The sequence below is a fragment of the Callithrix jacchus genome, chromosome 3 (genome assembly GCF_049354715.1).
Source record: "Callithrix jacchus isolate 240 chromosome 3, calJac240_pri, whole genome shotgun sequence".
Taxonomy (NCBI): Eukaryota; Metazoa; Chordata; class Mammalia; order Primates; family Cebidae; genus Callithrix; species Callithrix jacchus.
In genome coordinates, this window is record NC_133504.1 from 22,751,006 (window position 1) to 22,774,420 (window position 23,415).

At 38.1% G+C, this 23,415-nt stretch overlaps 1 protein-coding gene across 24 annotated transcripts in view; it reads right to left on the reverse strand.

Annotated features, from left to right (window-relative positions):
* Window positions 1-23,415, reverse strand: part of PALLD (palladin, cytoskeletal associated protein) — a 469,895-nt gene that overhangs the window by 358,923 nt on the left and 87,557 nt on the right. For 2 of the 24 annotated variants that reach the window (XM_078366304.1, XM_054252805.2), the window contains exon 1: window positions 14,195-14,348. The exons of the other annotated variants lie outside the window; for them this stretch is intronic. The gene's annotated coding sequence lies outside the window, so the exon portion shown is untranslated. Of the gene's footprint in view, window positions 1-14,194; window positions 14,349-23,415 lie in introns of those variants that run through there. 24 annotated transcript variants of the gene reach the window in all.

Consider the following 23,415-nt stretch of genomic DNA (forward strand, 5'->3'; position numbering starts at 1 on the left):
TGTTGCATTGATCCTTTTACCATTATATAATGCCCTTCTCTGTCTCCTTTGATATTTGTTGGTTTACAGTCTATTTTATCAGAGACTAGGATTGTAACTCCTGCTTTTTTTTTGCTCTCCATTTGCCTGGTAAACCTTCCTCTATCCCTTTATTTTGAGCCTATCTGTGTCCTTGCAAGTGAAATGGGTTTCCTGAATACAGCACACTGATGGGTTTTGACTTTTTAATCCAGTTTGCCAGTCTGTGTCTTTTGATTGGGGCATTTAACCCATTTACATTTAAGGTTAATATTGTTATGTGTGAATTTGACCCTGCTATTTTGTTACTGGCTGGTTGTCTTGCCCATTAGTTGATGCAGTTTCTCTATTGTGTCAATGCTTTTTACCACTTGGTATATTTCTGGAGTGGCTGGTACTGGTTGTTCCTTCCCATGTTTAGTGCTTCTTTCAGAAGCTCTTGTAAGGCAGGCCTGGTGGTGACAAAATGTCTCAGCAATTGCTTGTTCATAAAGTATTTAATTTCTCCTTTGCTTATGTAGCTTAGTTTGGTTGGATATGAAATTCTGGGTTGAAAGTTGTTTTCTTTAAGGATGTTGAATATTGGCCCCCACTCTCTTCAGGCTTGTAGGGTTTCTGCCAAGAGATCCACTGTGAGTCTAATGGGCTTCCCTTTGTGGGTAACCCGACATTTCTTGCTGGCTGTCCTTAGCAATTTTTCCTTGATTTCAACCCTGGTGAGTCTGATCATTATGTGCCTTGGGGTTGCTCTTCTTGAGGAATATCTTTGTGGTGTTCTCTGTATTTCCTGGACTTGAATATTGGCCTGCCTTGCTAGGTTGGGGAAGTTCTCCTGGATAATATCCTGAAGAGGATTTTCCAGCTTGGATTCATTCTCTCTGTCACATTCAGGTACACCTATCAAATGTAAATTAGGTCTTTTCACATAGTCCCACATTTCTTGGAGCCTTTGTTCATTTCTATTCACTCTTTTTTCTCTAATTTTGCCTTCTTGTTATTTCATTGAGTTGATCTTCAATCTCTGATGTCCTTTCTTTTGCTTGGTCGATTCAGCTATTGAAACTTGTGTGTGCTTCATGAAATTCTTGTCTTGTGTTTTTCAGCTCCATTAAGTCATTTATATTCTTCTCTAAGCTGTTTATTCTCGTTAGCATTTCATCAAACCATTTTTCAAGGTTCTTGGTTTCTTTGCATTGGGTTAGAACATGCTCTTTTAGCTCAGAGAAGTTGGTTATTACCACCTTCTGAAGCCTGTTTCTGTCAATTCATCAGACTCATTCTCCATCCAGCTTTGTTCCTTGGCTGGTGAGTTGTCATCCCTTGGAGGAGAAGAGGCTTTCTGGTTTTTCGTGTTTTCATTCTTTTTACGCTGGTTTCTTCCCATCTTTGTGGATTTATCTACTTGTGTTCTTTGTAGTTGATGACTCTCAGATGGGGTCTCTGAGTGGACATTCTTTTTGTTGATGATGAAGTTATTTGTTTCTGTTTTTTGGTTTTCCTTCTAACAGTCAGGCTCCTTTGCTGTAGGACTGCTGGAGGTCCACTCCAGACCCTGCTTGCCTGGGGTCACCTGCAGCAGCTGCAAAACAGTAAGGGTTGCTGCCAATTTCTTCTTCTGTTATCTCCATCCCAGAAGGATACTCGCCAGATGTCAGACTGAGCTCTCATTTATGAGGTGACTCTTTGGATCTAAGGGGGTCAGGGAGCTGCTTGAGGAGACACAAGTGCTGAGCTGTGAGCTCTGTTGTTCTGTTCAGAGCTGCTAGGCTGGTACGTCAGGAGCTATTGTCTTTAACAATAGCTGAGTCTTGGCCAATCCCAGCAGTCATACTTCAACCACTCATACACTGCTGAGCATTGAAAGTGTGTTCAAATAAGGCAAACATCAACTTGTTATCAATCCAGCTATTTCTGTACCTCATTTCCATTTTCCATACATAATTTTCCTTTTTCTGTTCATAAATCTTTTTCCACCTCATGGTTGTGGTGGAGTCTTTAAGTCAACTCTGGCTTAGCAGGTTGCCTGATTCATGAATTGTTCATTGCTCAATTAAACTATTTTAAATTTAATTCAGTTGAAGTTTTTCTTTTATTACTACTAATCATTTATGTCCTACAGAGAAAGAAAATGCTGCCATTTACATTAAATAATTGTAAGCACCACAGATTATGAGATCTTCGAATTTTAGAGATAGTGAAATATTAAAAAGTGAATCTTAGGAACAATTAAATGCAATACTTTTTATATATTTTATGAATAACTTATACATGTATTTTATATAGTTATATTTATATAAAAATTATGTAGATGATTTTATCCTTTCTAGACCAATTTACCTCCAATTGTGGACCATAGATGACCTGTAATAGAAATATCTGGAGCTCCTCATTAAAAATATAGATTCCTGTGCTCCCCACCCCAAGGCTAATTGAAACAGAATATTGTGGAAGGGTCTTGACAGCAATATATTTTAAGCTTTTGGATGTTTCTAACATGCAGCCAGAGGAGAGAACTTCTCAACAGTGGTCTCCAGGCAAATAGCAGTAGCATCACTTGGAAGCTTCTTAGAATGCAGAATCTCAAGTCCCAGCATAGACCTACTAAAGTAGAATTTGCATTTTAGCAAGATTCCCAGCTGATTCATAGGTGCATTAATCTGACAGAAGCACTGTAGACCAGGAGTTCTGAAACTCGTGGTTTCTAGACCAGCAACAGCAGCAGCAGCTCCTAAGGACCTGTCAGAAATGCAAATTCTTTGTCCCCAAGCTAGTGCTAGCCAATCAAAAATCTGGGATTAGAGCGGTGATTGGTTTGGCTTTGTGTCCCCATCCAAATCTCATCTCAAATTTTAATCCCCACATGTTGAGGGACAGAGCAGATTGGATCATGGGGGTGGTTTCCCCCACGCTGTTCTCGTGATAGTGAGTTCTCATGAGATCTGATGATTTTATAAGTGTTTGACAGATCCTCCTACATATACTCTCTCACCTGCCGCCATGTAAGACATGCTTGCTTCCCCTTCCACCATAATTGTAAGTTTCCCAAGGCCTCCCCAGCCATGCTGAACTATGAGTCAATTAAACCTCTTTCTTTTATAAATTACCAAGTCTCAGGTATTTCTTTACAGAAGTGTGAAAATGGACTAACACAAGTGGGCTGGAGCTCAAGTTATCTATGGTTTAATAAGCCCTCCAGGCAATTCTGATGCCAGCTAAAGTAAGAGAACTATTGCTGTAGCTAATCAGGTTAATGCAAGGCAAAGGGATTCAGTTGGTGGTAGACACCTGTTTTGCAGTCATGGTGATTAAGAGGCATTAACTAGTATCTCAAGGGCTAAGTAAGATTTTAATCCCAGATCTTAAAATAATAGCAGATAGAACAATTGGGAAAAGACAGGAAATAATATGTTGGTGAATGCTGATCTCTCATTTTTAAGTGAATCAGAGAGTGGTGAAGACATTCTAAGCCTCAGGAATTTCTTCTAGCTTTAATCTCTTACTTTAGGTTTTTTTTTTTTTTCTGACTCTTTACAGCCTCTGTGACAAAGCCATCATATTATGGTTTCTCTATAGTATCTAATAAGTTCTACTTTGAAATGCTGCCGACTTCCAACTCATTCAGGGCCAAAGAGTGGGCACTTGATATTTCTTTTCTCCACTTGTACAAATGGGAGAGGCAATAAAATGAAGGCTTTTGGGAATGATTCATTCATTCAACTTGTTATTGAGCATCTACCACAAGTCAGATGATACTGGAGACTAAAAATTCCAAGATAAAATGGCAGTTATTTCCCTCTAAGAACATACAGTCTATTAGGAAGACAGATATAGCAAGTAAATAATTTCACTGCAACGCCTGTAATCCCAGCACTTTGGGAGGCTGAGGTGGGTGGATCACGAGGTCAAGAGATCGAGACCATCCTGGTCAACATGGTGAAACCCCGTCTCTACTAAAAATACACACACAAAAAAATTAGCTGGGCATGGTGGCACGTGCCTGTAATCCCAGCTACTCAGGAGGCTGAGGCAGGAGAATTGCCTGAACTCAGGAGGCAGAGGTTGAGGTGAGCCGAGATCGCGCCGAGATCGCGCCATTGCACTTCAGTCTGGGTAACAAGAGCGAAACTCCGTCTCAAAAAAAAAAAAAAAAAAAAAATTCACTGCAGTTTCACTGCAGTATGCTGCCTTGCATAGAGGCATGAAAATGATCATTTATTATAACTTGTCTCATAGTGGTTTGAAGATGAGAATAACAAGAAAAAAAGACAAGTAAGAAGCTACTGGGACAGTTTAACCAAGAGGCTAAGTAGTGGCGAAGGTTAGAAGGGACTTCTATGTGAGTAGCTTCTTTCTTTTTCTTTTAGTTTTTTAATTTTTTATTTCTTTGCCTTTTTAAATTTGTGTGTAAGCATCTTGCAAAGCACAATAATTTATAATCATCTATTGATCCATTGTATCCTCTAGAAGTAAGAAGTGACTCAGGATATCCAAAATCAGTTTCTAAACAATCTCTGATTTTGGGAGGTTTTCTGAAAGTCAGGTTTTAAACTATGCAGTAAGTATCTGGTGCTTCTCAACATGCCCTTTTTATTATCTTCCACATTCCATGACTACACTGTTTATGCCAGTATTATGCTTAATTAAGCACCATGACAGTACCAATAAGAATCTAAAAGCAAGATGTGGCACAGATCATCAAAAAAAATGCAGCTATCCTGGAAAGCTGAGGATAAACCTTGCAAAAAAGAGAGCTGCTACCCAGAAGCTGTTTTCCCTCTAACTAAAAGATCCAAACCTAAAAGTCCCTATTCCAAGGATAATGAACATGGTGATCAACATTATGTTAGTAGCCTCAAACATTTAGAAACACAATACCAGGTACTATTCCACACCAGTAATGGTATGCAGCTTCATATAATTTAGTAAGGGGACCTTTATGCTTTTGTAGTACAAAATGAATAGATCTTAGGAAAGTGGGCCTCCTAGAAGCATGGCTTTCTTCAGGGATGCTTTTCTAACCCTCTCAATCTGAGATGGTTCCTTCCCAACTTCTCATGTTCTTTTAGAACTCTTTGCATCTTTTAGTCATAGCAATCATCTCCCTATATTGTAGTTACTGATTTATTGTCCCTTTCCCCACCAATAAAAGCCAGAAGGATATTCGGGTTATGTTTACTTACATGACCATCAATCTTCTTAGCCATTCATTCACTCAATCATTCATACTATATGCCAAGTGTTGTTTTGGACACTGGGGGCATAGAATTGGAAAAAAGACAAACTCAGTTGATAAAGAACTAAAGACCTAGCAAAAGGAGAGAGAGAGAGAGAGAGAGAGTGAGTTCAACACATCAGCAAGTAAATAAATAACTGCAGAGAGTGGTAAACGCTATGCAATTAACAAAACAAGGCAATGGGGCAGAAAGACTTGGGGTAGGGAGGGATCCTTTTGTGGGAGTGTTCAAAGCAGGGCTTCCTGGGGTGGTGACTTTTGAGCTGAGACCTGTGACCATAAGAAGATTTAGGAAAAAGAGCACTCTAGGCAGAAGGAACTAGAAATACATGAGCCCTGAGACTTTCTGTGCTTGGAAATCTTGAGAAAAGGAAAGAAACCTTACTCAGAGCACAGCTGCAGGGGTGAGATGGGGAGAAGAATGAGAGACGAGGGTGGGGAGGTGGAGACTCTAGAACATGCTGGGCCTTACTAGCAGATTATATTAAGGACAGCAGATTTTGTTCTAAATTAATTTAAAAAAATGTGCTCAAGACATCAACCTGCTGACAACCACTTGTGCTGCTGGGTTGTCAGGAGGCTAATGTCCAGATCAGTTTTACAATTTAAAAAGAGCACTCTGACCCTTATATGGAGCACAAAAGAAGGAATACTACTTAGAGGTAGCTGCTGATGTCCATGGAAGGATGGCTTGGACCAGGGCTGAGCAGTGTGGGTGGCGAGAAGCGTGTTGAGATTTGGACGTTTTGCCAGCAGGACTTGCTGATGAAGTAAGCTGTAAGCAAGTGGCTAGATGGCAGTGCTGTTTACTAAGACTGTATAAAAACAGATTGGGAAGGGGGATGTCAAATCAAGTATTCGGTTTGGACACGTTCAGTATGAGAGGCCTATTAGACATCCATACCTACTGAAAGCGTTTACTAATCCAGAGCAAATCAAAAGCAGGAGGCTCCCCTTCACATTTTTCTACCACTGTGGAAAAGTAGTTATAATCTTGGCCTTTGGAGGGAGAATGCTCTGAATTTGTACCCCAGCTTTCCTACACTACCATTTTGGATAATTGCTCTCTTTAAACCTTCGTTTCCATATCTGGCAAATATACATATGTCATGGGATTATTGTGAAGATTAAACCGGATCATGGATGTGGTCTGCTTATGGAGTTCCTGAACCATACTGAGTGCTGAACAATGATACAACAAACTGATGGCTGTCATGGTGGTGATGAGCAGCTGATGAAGGTGACAGATGCCAAGGGAGACTTCACTGCCAAGAAGGGAAAGCTGTGTCCACTGCACTGAGTACCGGATCAAGAGGGACAGGAAGTCCCTCTTTACTAACAAGGCCTTTCCCCTCAGGCTTTAAGTTTCTAGTACTGCAGGTCTCATAAGGCCCAAGCCTATGACCAGCCGCCATACTATATGTGCAATTTGTTCTCCCAATCCTGAATAAAATATCTCTTTTTGTATTGGAGGTTGACAAAAAAATGTGGTAAATATCCATAACACAAAATTGACCTTTTTTTTTTTGAGATGGAGTCTCACTCTGTTGCCCAGGCTGGAGTGCAGTGGTGTGATCTCGGCTCACTGCAATCTCCACCTACCAGGTTCAAGTGATTCTCCTGCCTCAGCCTCCCAGTTAGCTGGGAATACAGGCACACATCACCACGCTCAGCTAATTTTTGTATTTTTAGTAGAGACAGGGTTTTACCATGTTGGCCAGGATGGTCTCGATCAAAATGGACCATTTTAACGCAACTTGAGTGCACAGTTCAGTAGCAGTAAGCATATTCATGTCGTATAACCACCATCCATCTCCAAAACAGAAACTGCAACCATTCAATAATAGCTTCCATTCTGCCCTCCTCCAGCCCCTGGCAACCACCATTCTACCTCCTAGCTCTGTGAGGTAACTTCTCTTGGCAGCTCATAGAAGTAAAATCCAGTATTTGACTGTGTGTCTGGCTTATTTCACTTAGCATAAGGTCCTCTGGGCTCATTCATGTGGTAGCATGTGTCAGAATTTCCTTCTGCTTTATGGGTGCATAATATTCCTATGTACATGCCCCTTTTTGTTTATCCATTCATCTCCTGATAGACACTTGGGTTACTTTCATATTTTGGCTGTTGTGAATAATGCTCCTGAATACTGATGTACTACTGTAGAGGAGTTTTTATGAGGCAATATAAATATTTGGTTAATTATTAATTCATTTATTCATTCTTCTCTTTAACTTCTGAGTGCTTATTCCAGCTGACAATGATAATTTTTTTTTCTTTTGAGACAGGGTCTCACTCTATTACCTAAGCTGGAATGCAGTTGCATGATCTCGGCTTGCTGCAACCTCTGCCTTCTGGGTTCAAGTGATTCTCCCATCTCAGCCTCCTGAGTAGCTGTGACTACAGGTTCATGCCACCAAGCCTGGATAATTTTTGTATTTTTAGTAGAGGTGGGGTTTCATCACGTTGGCCAGGCTGGTCTCAAACTCCTTACCTCAAGTGATTCATCCACCTCGGTCTCCCAAAAGTACTGGGATTAGAGGTGTAAACCACCACACCTGGCCTGGCACTGATAATTCTTATAAACAAACGTGCTATAACTCAGTTGTCTACAGTAGTCTCGAGGAAATAGAATTACTCAGAACACTAACTTCTCTTCAGATTTAAAATCTTCAGAGAAAGATTTAAGATTCTTTGGTTTAATAATCTACTCAACAAGCAACTATGGAAGGTTGATGTTCATAGCATGAAATTTACCTTAAAGAATCTTGCATTGTGCTCTACAAAACCAGATCTCTAAAGAAAGCTAAAAATTGTCAACAGAGAATAAGGAGAATACAGAAAACTGAGTGCCATGACTTTTATAGTTTTAAAAATTCTGGATCTGTGAAAAGTAACATATTTTGGGAATTAACTGGAATTTAAATGAAGTCACGGATTGAAATTAAAAACTTTCCTTAGATATACTTAAAAACTACTAATGGAATGGTTGATAAGTTATGTAAATATTAAGCTAACCTAAGAATTGTGAATGGAGAAGAACTTTTTCAGTTTCAGGTATGTAATGAGTCAACTATCAGAGCACATAAACTTGATTGATAACTTGGACATAGTGCTTAGAAAGATCTAAAATCAACACCCTAACATCACATTTAGGGGAAAAAATGTTACCTTAGTTATAGAATGGGTCCAGCTAGAACCTTCTACTTACAGTTCACAGAATCACACATACAGTAAATAGATGAATGAACCAGTAAGTTTTAGAACATGTGGAATAGAATAAATGAAGCAGAAGGAATAGAATAAATGAAGCAGAACTGGAAGAAAGGAGAATTGAATGGTAAAGAAGGCAACGGGTGGGCGCAGTGGGCTGGGTGCAGTGGCTCACGCCTGTAATCACAACACTTTGGGAGGCTGAGGCAGGTGGATCTTGAGGTCAGGAGTTCGAGACCAGCCTGGCCAAGATGATGAAACTCCGTTTCTACTAAAAATACAAAAATTAGCCAGGGGTGGTGATCATCTGCAATCCCAGCTACTCAAAAAGGTGAGGCAGAAGAATCACTTGAACCTGTGAGGCAGAGGCTACAGTGAGCCAAGACCGTGCCACTGCACTCTAACGTGGGTGACAGAGCAAAGCAAATTCTTAGAGACCTACAAAGAGACTTAGGCTCCTACTCAATAATAGTGGGACACTTTAACAACCCACTGTCAATATTAGACAGATCAACAAGACAGAAAATTAACAAGGATATCCAGTACTTGAACTCAGATCTGTACCAAGCAGATCTAATAGACACCTACAGAACTCTCCACCCCAAATCCACAGAATATACATCCTTCTGAGCACCACATTGTACTTATTCTAAAATTGACCACATAATGGGAAATAAAACACTCCTCAGCAAATGCAAAAGAACGGAAATCACAACAAACAGTCTCAGTCCACAGTGCAATCAAATTAGAACTCAGGATTAAGAAACACTCAAAACTGCACAACTACATGGAAACTGAACAACCTGCTCCTGAATAAATAATGAAATAAATGCAAAAATAAAGATGTTCTTTGAAACCAATGAAAGCCAACACACAACATACCAGAATCTCTTGGATACATTTAAAGCAGTGTCTAGAGGGAAATTTATAGCACTAAATGCCCAATAGAGAAAGTAAGAAAGATGTAAAATGAACACCCTAACATCACAATTAAAAGAACTAGAGAAGAAAGAGCAAACAAATTCAAAAGCTAGCAGAAGATGAGAAATAACTAAGATCAGAGCAGAACTGAAGGAGATAGACATAAAAAACCCTTCAAAAAAATAAATGAATCCAGGAGATATTTTTTTGAAAAGATCAACAAAATAGATAGACCACTAGCCAGACTAATTAAAAAGAGAGAAGAATCAAATAGATATAATAAAAAATGATAAAGGGGATATCACCACTGATCCCACAGAAATACAAACTACCATCAGAGATTACTAGAAATACCTCTATGCAAGTAAACCAGAAAAGTTAGAAGAAATGGATAAATTCCTGGACTCTTACACCCTCCCAAGACTAAACTAGGAAGAAGTCAATATCCAAATAGAACAATAACAAGTTGTGAAATTGAGGCAACAATTAATAGCATACCAACCAAAAACGTCTAGGACCAGGCAGTTTCACAGCTGAATTCTACCAGAGGTACAAAGATCAGCTGGTACGATTCCTTCTGAAACTATTCCAAACAATAGAAAAAGAGGAAATCCTCCCTAACTCACTTATTTTATAAGGCCAGCATCATCCTGGTACCAAAACCTGGCAGAGACACAACAAAAAAGAAATTTTCAGGCCCATATCCATGATGAACATTGATGCAAAAATCCTCAATAAAATACTGGCCAAATAAAATACTACCAAATCCAACAGCACACCAAAAGGCTTTCCCACTACATTAAAGTTGGCTTCATCCCTGGAATGCAAGCCTGGTTCAACATATGCAAATCAATAAACGTTAATCCATCACATAAACAGAACCAAAGACAAAAACCACACGATTATCTCATTAGACACAGAGAAGGCCTTCAAAAAAATTCAACAGCCCTTCATGCTAAAAATTCTCAATAAACTAGGTATTGATAGACTATATCTTAAAATAATAAGAGCTATTTATGACAAACCCACAGCCTATATCATGCTGAATGGGCAAAAGTTGGAAGCATTCCCTTTGAGAACTGGCACAAGATGAGGATGCCGTCTCTCACCACTCCTATTTAACACAATATTGGAAATTCTGGCCAGGGCAATCAGGCAAGAGAAAGAAATAAAGGGTATTCAAGTAGGAAAAGAGGAAGTCAAATTGTTTCTATTTGCAGATGACATGATTGTATATTTAGAAGACCCCATTGTCTTAGCCCAAAATCTCTTAAGCTGATAAGCAACTTCAGCAAAGTCTCAGGATACAAAATCAATGTGCAAAATCACAAGTATTCCTATACACCAATAATAGACAAATCATGAGTGAACTTCCATTCACAATAGCTACAAAGAGAATAAAATACCTAGGAATACAACTAGCAAGGGATGTGAAGGACCTCTTCAAGGAGAACTACAAACCACTGCTCAAGGAAATAACAGAGGACACAAACAAATAGAAAAACATTCTATGCTCATGGTTAGGAAGAATCAATATTGTGAAAATGGCCATACTGCCCAAAGTAATTCATATATTCAATGCTAACCCCATCAAGCTACCATTGACTTTCTTCACAGAATTGGAAAACCCTATTTTAAATTTCATATGGAACAAAAAAAGAGCCAGCATAGCCAAAACAATCATAAGCAAAAAGAACAAAGCTGTAGGCCTCATGCTACCTGACTTCAAGCTATACTACAAGGCTATAGTAATCAAAACAGCATGGTACTGGTACCAAAACAGAGATATAGATTAATAGACCAGAACAGAGGCCTCAGAAATAATGTCACACATCTACAAGCATGTGATATTTGAAAAACCTGACAAAAACAAGCAATGGGGAAAGGATTCCCTATTTAATAAATGGTGTAGGGAAAACTGGCTAGCCATATGCAGAAAGCTGAAACTGGATCCCTTCCTTACACTTATACAAAAATTAACTCAAGATGGATTGAAGACTTGAACATAAGACCTACAACCATAAAAACCCTAAAGGAAAACCTAGGCAATACCATTCAGGACATAGGCATGGGCATGGGCAAGGACTTCCTGACTAAAACACCAAAAGCAATGATGACAAAAACCAAAATAGACACATGGGATCTAATTAAACTAAAGAGCTTCTGCACAGCAAAAGAAACTAACATCAGAGTGAATAGGCAGCTTTTAGAATGGGAGAAAATTTTTGCAATCTATCCATCTGACAAAGGGCTAATACCCAGAATCTACAAAGAATTTAAACAAATTTAAGAGAAAAAAACAAACAACCCCATCAAAAAGTGGGTGAAGGATATGAACAGACACTTCTCAAAAGGAGACATTTATGTAGCCAACAAACTTACACAAAAAAGCTCATCATCACTGGTCATTAGAGAAATACAAATCAAAACCACAATGAGATACCATCTCACGCCAGTTAGAATGATGATCATCAAAAATTCAGGAAACAACAAATGCTGTAGAGGATGTGGAGAAATAGTAACACTTTTACACTGTTGGTGGGAGTATAAATTAGTTCAACCATTGTGGAAGACAGTGTGGTGATTCCTCAAGGATCTAGAACTAGAAACACCATTCGACCCAGCAATCCCTACTGGGTATATACCCAAAGGATTATAAATCATTCTATTATAAAGATAAGTACACACTTAGGTTTATTGTGGCACTGTTCATAATAGCAAAGACTTGGAACCAACCCAAATGCCCATCCATGATAGAGTAGATAAAGAAAATGTGGCATATACACACCATGGAATACTATACAGCCATAAAAAAGGATGAGTTCATGGCCTTTGCAGGAACATGTATGAAGCTGCAAACCATCATTCTCAGCAAACTGACACAAGAACAGAAAACCAAACACTGCATGTTCTCACTCATAAGTGGGAGTTGAACAATGAGAACACGTGGACACAGGGAGGGGAACATCACATACCGGGGCCTGTTGGGGGGTGGTGGTGGGGATAGTATTAGGAGAAGAACCTAATATAGATGACAGGGTGATGGATGCAGCAAACCTCATGGCACATGTATACTTATGTAACAAACCTGCATGTTCTGCAAAATAAATGAGTAGATTGCTCTGTAGAAAAAAAGAAAAAAAAGAAGAAGGCAAGGGTGGTTAGGATGAAATGCAATGAAAATTAACGGGCTGAAAGTTTTTAAGCTCTGTATGTTTTTTCTTCATATGAGAACCCTGCCATTATTTTCAAAGAAGAGAGCCAAAGAAATAAGCTCCAGAGAATAAAAATCAAGATTACAAAACCAAGTCAGGCATAGAGCCTAAATAAATGCTTCACAAAGCATAAATTTACATTCACATCTTTGTTATGCCCTAAAATGTGATTTAAGAAGAAATATGGACAGGAGAGAACTTTTCCAGTTTTAGGGATGTTGGAGGATAAGAACTGATTGATACTCAGGAATTAACCAAGAGTGTCAATTCAGGATAAAAATGAATGTGAACAGCTGTGTTTCCCAATTTGACCTCAGGACATCAGATCTTTAGTATTTCCATAATATGACTATAAAAAATATGTCCCTCTACCCTTATTGCTTTCCTTAATGGATAATGCTTCTGGCTTGGATCTTTGTGTGGAAAAAAGGATCTTTTGTCTCATAAAATGTTACAGATGTTGCTATGGTAACACATTTTAATTTTATTCCTATCTCAGAAGATAAACATGGAAAATGCAATTGGCAATTGAATCTAATATTTAGCATTCGCTTTAAGTCCACAGAGCATTTTGATTTTTGTTTTTAAGGAACATTGGCACTTTTGTTAACCTGCTGTACTCAATTAAACAAAATCCTGAAGGCCGGTCTAAAAGGTATTACTTTGCCAACTTAAAAATACCATGCGGCCAAGTTTAAAACCCATAAGGGAAAGAAAGCATGCTGCTTCTATGACAAAATTCTTAGGTGGCCAGAATGAGTTTGTATTTGTGGGAATTTTCTGGGCTAAAAACAAAAACCAAACCTTTCAGCATTTACAAAGAATCAACTTGGTTTGAAATAAAACCCTCCTGTTAAATAGACAGACGATTATCGAATGTTTGTTCTAGTAGTAAGCCCTGCAACATATCGCAGTAAAACTTTTGACAGTAAAGCAAGTTGTTTACTTTGCACTCAGTAAATAACCAAGGTTATTGCATACAGAGGCTGTAATGTGAAGCCCTGTTTCCTGTTGAATTATAACGATATATGTTTACACGGTAGATAAAGGCTTCCATACTTGCCAGCATCATAAAACAAGGCAAAAAGCACAAGCAGAAGGGTAGACACAGGAAACATGGTCAAGACTGCACTGCAGGAATTTAAATCCTGTGACGTTTCCTGCAGCATTGCAAAGAGACATCAGCCCCTGATGGCATTTTTCTAAAGCCATCAATCCCACTTCACATTTTTTAAATGATTTTCTAGGCAGCAGAAGAGTTAATGAAGGGTGTGGTCAATTTACACAAGTTTCAGTTACAAACCTGTGGGGGTCAAGTCTGATTTTGATTCACCATATGCTGCACTAATCAGTTCCAGAGCGCATTTGGCCTACATCTCAGACAAGAATCCCGATTCATTCATTACATGATTAGAAAGCATGCAGCCTGCTTAATTTTAGTTATCTTCGATCTTTTTAGAATAATAAAAAAGTCATCATTATTACTGATTCATACACTGACATTTAGAAATTTCCATAATGAATGCAAGAACACTACAGCCCTTTTGAAATAGCACAACACATGCAAGTTGCCAGTAATTAGACCAGAGTGCCTACCTAAGTTGTTCTTGAAGCAAGCTTCAGCCTTTTGTAATATTTTCCCTTCATAAAAGTCCCCAAGTATTTACAGTCTGTAGATGAGATCATTCTCTTGAAATGGCAGAGATTAAATGAGAGGAAGAATGAGAGTCAAAGAGAGGTTGTTCGCACTAACACTACGTGTATTGAAAAGATTCCACGGCACTATCTCGGTTCTCATTGGTCACTCGGCGGGCTGGAACAATATTTGCTCCAGTTGCTATGTAGAGAGGAGTGGCTGCCAGTTCACTTCACTAATAAGCCTGAACCTGGCCTCTGTAGATAAGAGTAGTTATTGTTTGAGTTAATGTGCTTGCTGATAAGATGCTCACCAAGGCAGGTAAAAGAGAGATTTTTCTTTAATGAACAAGCGTAGAATTGTTATAGATATTTCTGTTGTCACTCTCTGAATTTTAACAGCTATTGCAAAAAGTAAACCAGGAGACAATTCCTTTTTTTTTTTTTTTAATTAGTCTTTCCTTTTTCAGGAATGCACATCTGTCTAAAAGATCACACTTAAATACTTTCCTAAAAAGGACACCATCCTTAAAATATAGAAGAACTCACACACCCCAACTCTGATAACCAATTAAAATATACTTAAAGCATTCCATGATGCTATTTTATAGATATATAATACATATGCAGACTATATGTATTACATATGATATGCATATATAAATATATATAAAATATACATATATACATACACAAACACACATATATTAGTGAAAGTTATTTTAGGAAAAATTTCTCAAATTTCAAATGAAGTAGTTTGGATTTGCAGGTACCTTATACATACAGAAACCCTATCACCAAACTGTGAGCAACCCTAATGCACACATATGTATGAAAGTTTGAATAATACAGGACTAATGTAAAGCACATGTCAATTTAGGCAGAGTTTTAAAAAATTTAAAGACACGTTTTTCTATTTGTATTTAGAGAAATACCCTACTTTTTTTTTTACAATTTATACTGATCGTATGCATTTTTGTGGGATTGTGTGAAGGAAAGACTTCAGATCCTGAGTTTAACTTCATGTAGTGAACAGAGACATATGAAAACCAGAATATTTAATATGCCTTTAATGACCAACTTTTAATATACCCAATACCATGAGAAAAATTGAATAAGTTACTTAACAAGTGGGATGCTTTTCAGTGTTCTGATATAGAATTTCTAAAAATTATCAATTATGTTGGAAATCATCTATATGCTTCTAATTTTCTCTTTACCATTAGGTCCAAAAAGCTCAATGATTTTTTGCTATATATTTACTGGTTACTAATAGAAATAAAAACTAATAAACTAATATATTCATAAAACTTCTCACAAAACCCAACGGCCCATGTTGCTTTAAACTCTGCCCTAGAATAATAAGAAATTTCAACTTTTATCTAGAGTATTTTAGAAATTAAAATGAAAAATATTTTTAGATAATTGAAAAGAACCTCAATAGACAATCCAACAGGAAAGTTTCTGATTTTTAAAAAATTATTTAAAAATTTTATAGATTTAGGGGATATAAATGCAGTTTTATTGTATGAACATATTATGTAGTGGTGAAGTCTGGGCTTTTAGTGTACCTATCACCTGAATAGTGTACATTGTACCCAACAGGTAATTTTTCATCCCCCCTTCCACCCTCCCACCTTTTGGAGTCTCCAAAGTCTATTATTCTGCTATGTCCATGGGTACAGATTATTTAGCTCCCACTTACAAGTGAGAACATGTAGTGTTTGACTTTCTGTTTCTGAGTTATTTCACTTAGGATAATAGCCTCTAGTTTCATTTTTTTAATGGCTGAGTAGTATTCCATAGCGTGTGTGTGTGTGTGTGTGTGTGTACACCACATTTTTTAATTCAATCAACCATTGATGGACATGGGACACAGGTTGATTCCATGACTTTGCTTTCCATTTGCTTTGTGGTTTTAATTTATATTTCTCTGTATAATTAGTGATGTCGAGCATTGTTTCATATGTTTGTTGGCCACTTATGTTTTCTGTTGAAAAATATCTGTTTATTCCTTTGTACACTTTTGGTGGAGTTGTTTATTTCTTGTTGTGTTGTTTGAGTTTCTTGTAGATTCGAGATATTAGTCCTTTGTCAGATGCTAGACTGCTAATATTTTCTCCCATTTTGTAGGTTGTCTGTTTACTCTGATGACTGCTTCTTTTGCTGTGCAGGAGCTTTTTAGTTAAATTAAATCTTATTTGTCTATTTTTGTTTTTATAAAAAGAATTTTTGAACACAAACATGTGAGAACCACATGATGCTACTAAAATTTGGCTACTTACAAAATGAAGCTACAGAGAGATAACTCACTGGTCAAGTAAGGGAATAAATGCTCATAGCTAGAAAAAGTGCTGCAGAATGTGGTTCCAGTTGTTTTTCTGTGTTGCCTCCTCAATTAAGACAACATGTTTCCTGGGGAAGTTTTGAAAGAACAATCTGGTATATCCCTGGCTTCACTGCATTTGCTGATCTCTGTTGGGCCTGGCCAATCCACACTATCCAGAAACCCTTCATTGTGTGTTCATGAAAAACACACAAATAAATAAGCCCAATGTTTATATTAATGTGCAGATTTCTTCTGTTTAGCACTATTTTAATAGCGAGTTAACACTAAGAGTATAGGAAAATAATAAAATTGGTAATCCTCATGCCACTGTGGAAAGAAACATGCTAACAACAATATGTTTATTAAACAGAACATGTTTATGTCTTCATGGACTCAAGAATCAGTATAACTTCCATTATATAAATATGTGGAGATAGCTGAGCATGGTGGTTTATCCCTGTAATTCCAGCATTTTGAGAGGCTGGGGTAGGAGGATCTCATGGAACTAGCAGTTTAAGACCAGCCTAGGCAGATAGGGAGACCCTATTTTGACAAAAATATAAAAATTAGGTGGGCTTGGTGGCGCATGCCTGTAGCTCCAGCTACTTAGGAGGCTGAGGTGGGAGGATCTATTGAACCTGTGCGGTCGAGGTTGTAGTGAGCTGTGATTGAGCCACTGCATTTCAGCCTGGGTGACACAGTGAGACTCTGTCTCAAAATTAAAAATAAATAAATAAATAAATAAATAAACAGAATTGATTATTAAATAGTATAGATAAATATCTATACTATTTAAAAGTATACTATTATCTGTACTATTAAAAAGTATAGATAAATATCTCCCTGTGAAAATGAAAGAATTTTATGCTTTAAAACAGGGTCTATATCTGGAAAAGAATGTAAGCTGAGTTTGGTGTTTCTAAAAATAGATTACTTTCTAATAACTGATACCCTAGTACTCCCAGAGAAAGTTTTCTGTGGAATGATGGCCAAAGAAATTGGCTAAATGCTAAGAGACTGCATTCTTTCTCTTACGTTATCTCTGCCCTATTTTGTACTATTATAACCAATAGTATCCAGAATTTGGTCACAAGACAGGTCAGAAGTTCTAGGAGTATTTTAAGGAAGAAAAAATTCCACATCATTACATAACACAAAACATGCGAATTCTGCAACAGTCACTAGCATTATCTGGCAAGAGTTAGAAGACAAAATTTTCTCAAGGCTTTAAAATTTAATGGAGCATTAAAACATATCACAAGGAATCAGCTTTTTGATTATGACAGCTTTACCTTTCAATTCAGACAGATTCTCTTTTATGAGTTCTTCTTTTTTTTCATGAAGTAGGGTGATGGTGACAACATCAAGTATATTATCACTAATATACTAGAAATACCATGAAGCAGAATTGAGCTTCTTCTTGGAGTGTAAACCTGCACGTGTGTTTTCCTGCTGGAGGACCTCCTGGCTTTTCCTCGCCTCCCTCCAGATGACGTTAGCATGTGCCACCACGCCTAGTTATTATTATTATTTTTTTTGTAGAGACAGAGTTTCACCACGTTGCCTAGTCTGGTCTCCTGGGCTCAAGTGATCTGCTTGCCTCGGCCTCCCAGTATTGGGATTATAGGCATGAGCCACTGCTCCTAGCCAAGTTTTCTTAAGGGTAATATAATATCGAATTTAAGAAAATATGTGGTCCCCTTATGGGAGCAAATATGAGGGTGGATCTGCTTTTGATCAATGTAGAGACCTATGACTTAATCTACAGTAATTTTCCCTAAAAAACATAAATATATAACTTAAAATGAATAATTACATTAATGGCTTTGGGATCCCAGAGAAATTAATTTTGTGCATATATAATAGTACATATAATTATATAGGCTATTTTATTTCCATAGGTTCAGCTCCCAAACTTTCAATTCCTCCATGGATTTCTGTCATTAGTCTCAGTCAAGAATTTTAATAGGCATTGTATAACCCCTCCTTGACCATATATAGAAAATATCTTGTTTAGTCTATTCATAATTTTAGATTATTTCATCTTTTCTAGTAAGACCTTGAAGAGCGATGTATTATATTTGTATTTCTATCTGTGCCTAACAGTGTTATGCCACAGAGACTGAACAGATTCTTGCTAAGTAGACGAATAAATGAATGTAATGGATACAATGGGCTCAAAATTTCTCTTCAAAGAATCAATATGTCAGTATGCTCAGTTGTTTGTCCTCCATTTCAAAGTTTAACTTCCTTGTAGTTTCAGTAAACAACCTTCTCCACTAGTTCTGACTCATCCTGGTTACCTGCTTCAGTCACCTGCTCCAGTTACCTTTTCTGGTCACCTGCTTTGACCTAGATCACCCCTGACTACCTGCTTTGACCTGCCTGTAACCATCCTTTCTGCCAAACCACTCACCCTTCCACTCCAGCTTAGACCCCTGCTTTCTTTAAAATAGTCAATCAGGATTAGTCTAGCTTGTGGGATCTAACCCTAGCCAACAGGGGAATGACAGAGCAGTAGGGGCGATCCCATCAGGAATAAGTACTTCTTTTCCTCCCTGGTCCAAATGTGTGGTCACCATTGCTCCATTCATGAGTGGCACCCTTCTAGAAGTAAACTGCCTTGCTGAGAGGATTTATCTTCAAGTGCTATTTCTTTTGTGACATCCAAATGTTACTTATAACACAGTTATATATTTATAGGAAAAATTGTGAAGAGATTATATGCTAAAAGTCATGGTCGGTTGAAGGGGAATAGGTCACCTCGCTTGAGACACTGGTTATGTTGGAGTCTACATGACCTTATCTAACCTCACCTCACCTCTAAGAAATACTAGCTTTATTAACATTTGAACAAGAGACCTAGAAATGTTAATTCAGGTATCTCAGCAACTGTTGAGGGAATTGCTTGTAAGTCACATTTGAATACTGTGAACTATGATAATGTCATAGTAAAGGACAGCTAGGCTCAGAATAAAACCCTCATCTTCTCATCCTAGTGAAGCCCAGACAGATTCTCTTCTACATTGACAGACAGTGGAGACTAGGAAGGTGAAGGGTGAGAGAAGGATAGATGAAGACAGACCACTTAATGGTTGCAAGGTATTTTACCTGAGTCATGGATATCCTAAAAGCTCTGACTTCAACACTACACAATCTATGCATGTAACACAATTACACTTGTACCTCATACATTAATATGAATACATTGTTTTTTATTAAAAATGTTTTTCTTCCACAAAACCAGAGTTGCTTCACAATTCTTGGTCATCAGTAGAACACAGACTGACAATCAGTGCCTTGGGGAAGAGATTTTTATAATGGAGAGCTACCTGATCTTGGAAAATCTTAGCTTGTAACACATGACATCAAGCAAAAGTTTTTATAATGCATTATAAATATAAATAGGGAACACAACCACGTTCTTATATGACTTTAACTAAGAGTGAATAGTTTGACCTTGCTAAAATGTCACACTTCAAAATCTACATTGATTTAAAAGACAAATTAAAATTACTAACAAAATAAAACTGAAGAGGAAAATTGGCAAATAGTTTTATAGCTAATGTTTGTGTGGGTTTCTTGATGTGCCCAGTTTAAGTGAGATTTGACTTTAATCATGGAGATGGAGTGATGTAATCGAAAGATATATGACTGATAGCAGGATGTTTCTGGTTATGGTCTATGTGTCTTTAAATGATAGAGTACCTCAAGGCTCTGCCTGAGTCTCATTTTCCAGCAGAAAAGACATGCTTTAACTGCCTTATATAAGCCACTTCTGATCCCTTTCCCCTGAGCTCCAGATTCTTATGTACAACTGCTCTGAGATTGCTAGTCAGATACCTAATAAGTATCTCCAACTTAACATGTCTGAAACAGAAGCTTGACACCAACTCTCTTCTCAGTCACTTGCCTGTCAAACTTGCCCATCCACCAGTTGTTCCCATTTCAGCTAACAGATCCACTAACCACTCACTTGCTCAAGCCCCAAATCATTATTTATTCTTCTGTCTGCCACTCCCCACAAACAATCTGTCAGGAAGTTCTTCCAGCTCTCTCTCTAAAATGCAAATTCAACTTCTTTTCACCATCTCCACTCCTATTTTCCTTTTGGATTCCCTCTTCTCTTGCCTTTCACATACTCTACTATATAGTCATTCTTGACACAAAGGATGGAGCTTCAGGCATCTTCTGTGAACAAAACTTGGATAACTCTTCTCTCTTAGAATCACCTAATGGCTTCCCATTGCAATTAGAATGAGAAACCATCTCCTTTCAATGGCCTAGAGTCCCCACATGGCTCCATTCTTTTCAGGGTCACCGCCTGGACCCTCCATGCTCAGCTACACTGGCCTCCTTCCCCCTCTTCAAACACGCCTGCCTCGTTCCCATTTCAGCACCTTTCTCTTACTGGTTTTCTCCTCCAGGAACACTTTCCTCTGTTAATTTCTCAGGGAGATCTCCCCTGACCACACCATCTAAAGTAATCCTGTAGTCCTGGTTACTTTCCAGCCTGCATTTTTATCTTTCTCAAGCACTTAACACCATTTAAAATTACATTAGGTATTTATTTGTTTATGTGTTTGCTATCTTTTTCCTCTTGCCAGCATATAAACTTGAAGGCAGAAACCTAATCTGTCTTGTTCATAGCAACATCTCTGGTGCCTAGAACACAGACTTACTCTTGAACTTCTTTAATGATGGATGAATGAATGAATCTCAGGCAGTACTTACCTCCTCTGTGCCTTTGTTTGTTACTTTAAATACTGGTAGGTTTAGAAATAATATATGTAAATCACCCAGTACAGTACCACAAATAGAAAAGACACAGAGCAGATATTTGGTGACTGTAGAAAGGATATTCTTCCTATAACTCATGGCACATACTGGAAGGTAATTTGATAGAGTGAAAAGATACTTAGAATTAGAAGTACTGGGTCTGCATTCCTTTTTATCTTTTTATCCTTGTGACCTTTGAGCCAATCTTTCCACTTCTCTGAGTTTTAGGTTCATTACCTGTAGATAATAATCCAGTTGTTATGAGAATTAATATTTAGGCAATGTCTGTAAAAGTGCAATGTAAAGTGCTGAGCAAATACATGTAATTTAAATACTATTATTATGTGGAAATGTCTGTTGATGAATGGAGGGAAAAAGTCATGGTAGCTCTTATTTTTCCATGATATTCCTCCTGAAATAATTTAGTTTTTATATGTTGAAGTCTCAAAACTGACCTCATTTCAGATGTACTACTACCCCTGAAAATCACTGGATGGAAACCATGCTATTTCAAGTAAAGATAAGCTTTGGAAATGCCCTTTAAAAGGTTAGAAAAATAATAAGAGAAATTTGAATAATCTGGGAGTTATATGCATGAATGAAAGTTAAGAAAAATAAGAAAAAACTTATGAATATGTTTTGAATATCTTTTTTTCTAACTTGAGAAAGATTTTTGAAAGTCGGTCATCTGGGACAGGGTGCAGATGTGCAGACCTGTAATCTCAGAGCTTTGGGGGGGCCAAGGCAGGTGGATCACTTGAGGCCAGGAGTTCAAGACTAGCCCAGTCAATATAGCAAGACCCCTATTTCTAAAAACAATTAAAAAATTAGCCAGGCATGATTGTGCATGCCTGTAGTCCTAGCTACTTGGGAGGCTAAGGCAAGAGGATCATTTAAGCCTAGAATGTGGAGGCTGCAGTGAGCTTTGATTGTGGCACTGCATTCCAGCCTGGGCAACAGGGTGAGGCTCTTTTTCAGAAAGATTAAAAAAAAGAAGAAGAAAATTGCTCTTCATCTTATTAGGTAGTGTATCTGTCTATGGCAGCTTCGGGAAAGGAAGGGGTCTTGGTGGTGATTTGGCTTCACTGGCTTATCTTTGACTGCATCCAGGGAGGTCTCAGACCACAGGACCTGACAGGACTGGCTTGATATAGGGCTGCTCATGTCTCTCTGTCGTCTTCCTGGCTCCAGGGCATAATAACAGGCACTGAAATGCCTCCCTCTTGACTGCAGATGTATTTTCCTCCTCCTCCACGGACACTGCTTCCTTTGTTATTGCTGGTAACTCTGCTTTTCAAAGCAAATAAATCATAACCAACAGCTTAGTTATGCCAGAGTATTTGCATGTCTGTGTGCACTTAAAAAATAGAATGGGGGCCAGGCGCGGTGGCTCACGCCTGTAATCCCAGCACTTTGGGAGGCCGAGGCGGGTGGATCACGAGGTCAAGAGAAGGAGACCATCCTGGTCAACATGGTGAAACCCCGTCTCTACTAAAAACACAAAAAAATTAGCTGGGCGTGGTGGCACATGCCTGTAATCCCAGCTACTTGGGAGGCTGAGGCAGGAGAATTGCCTGAACCCAGGAGGCGGAGGTTGCGGTGAGCCGAGATCGCGCCATTGCACTCCAGTCTAGGTAATAAGAGCGAAACTCCGTCTCAAAAAAAAAAAAAAAAAAAAAAAAAAAAAAGAATAAAATATTTGCCCATATCCAGAGTAGGCATTTAACTGGTCATCTTTCTGTGAAGATGGATGCAGGGGTTAAAGCTTCCTAAAGACAGGGTTGGATCTGTCTTCCACAAAACTAATAGGTTTAGTGCTTATTACAGTACCTGGCACTTACTAGGAACTCAAATGTCGGTTGAGTACACGTCTGAATGGGTTAATGAGCTTCTTCTCTGAACCCCTGACAGCTTGATACAGAAACAGGTCCCATAGTACCCGTTTCTGTATCAAGACTACTTGGAAAGGTGCTATGAATCACTTAAATCATTTTAGGATCATTTAATTCCGTTAGATTGCTAAGAATAATTTCTTTCTTGATACTCATACTCTTCGTCTTCCAATTTAAGTGAA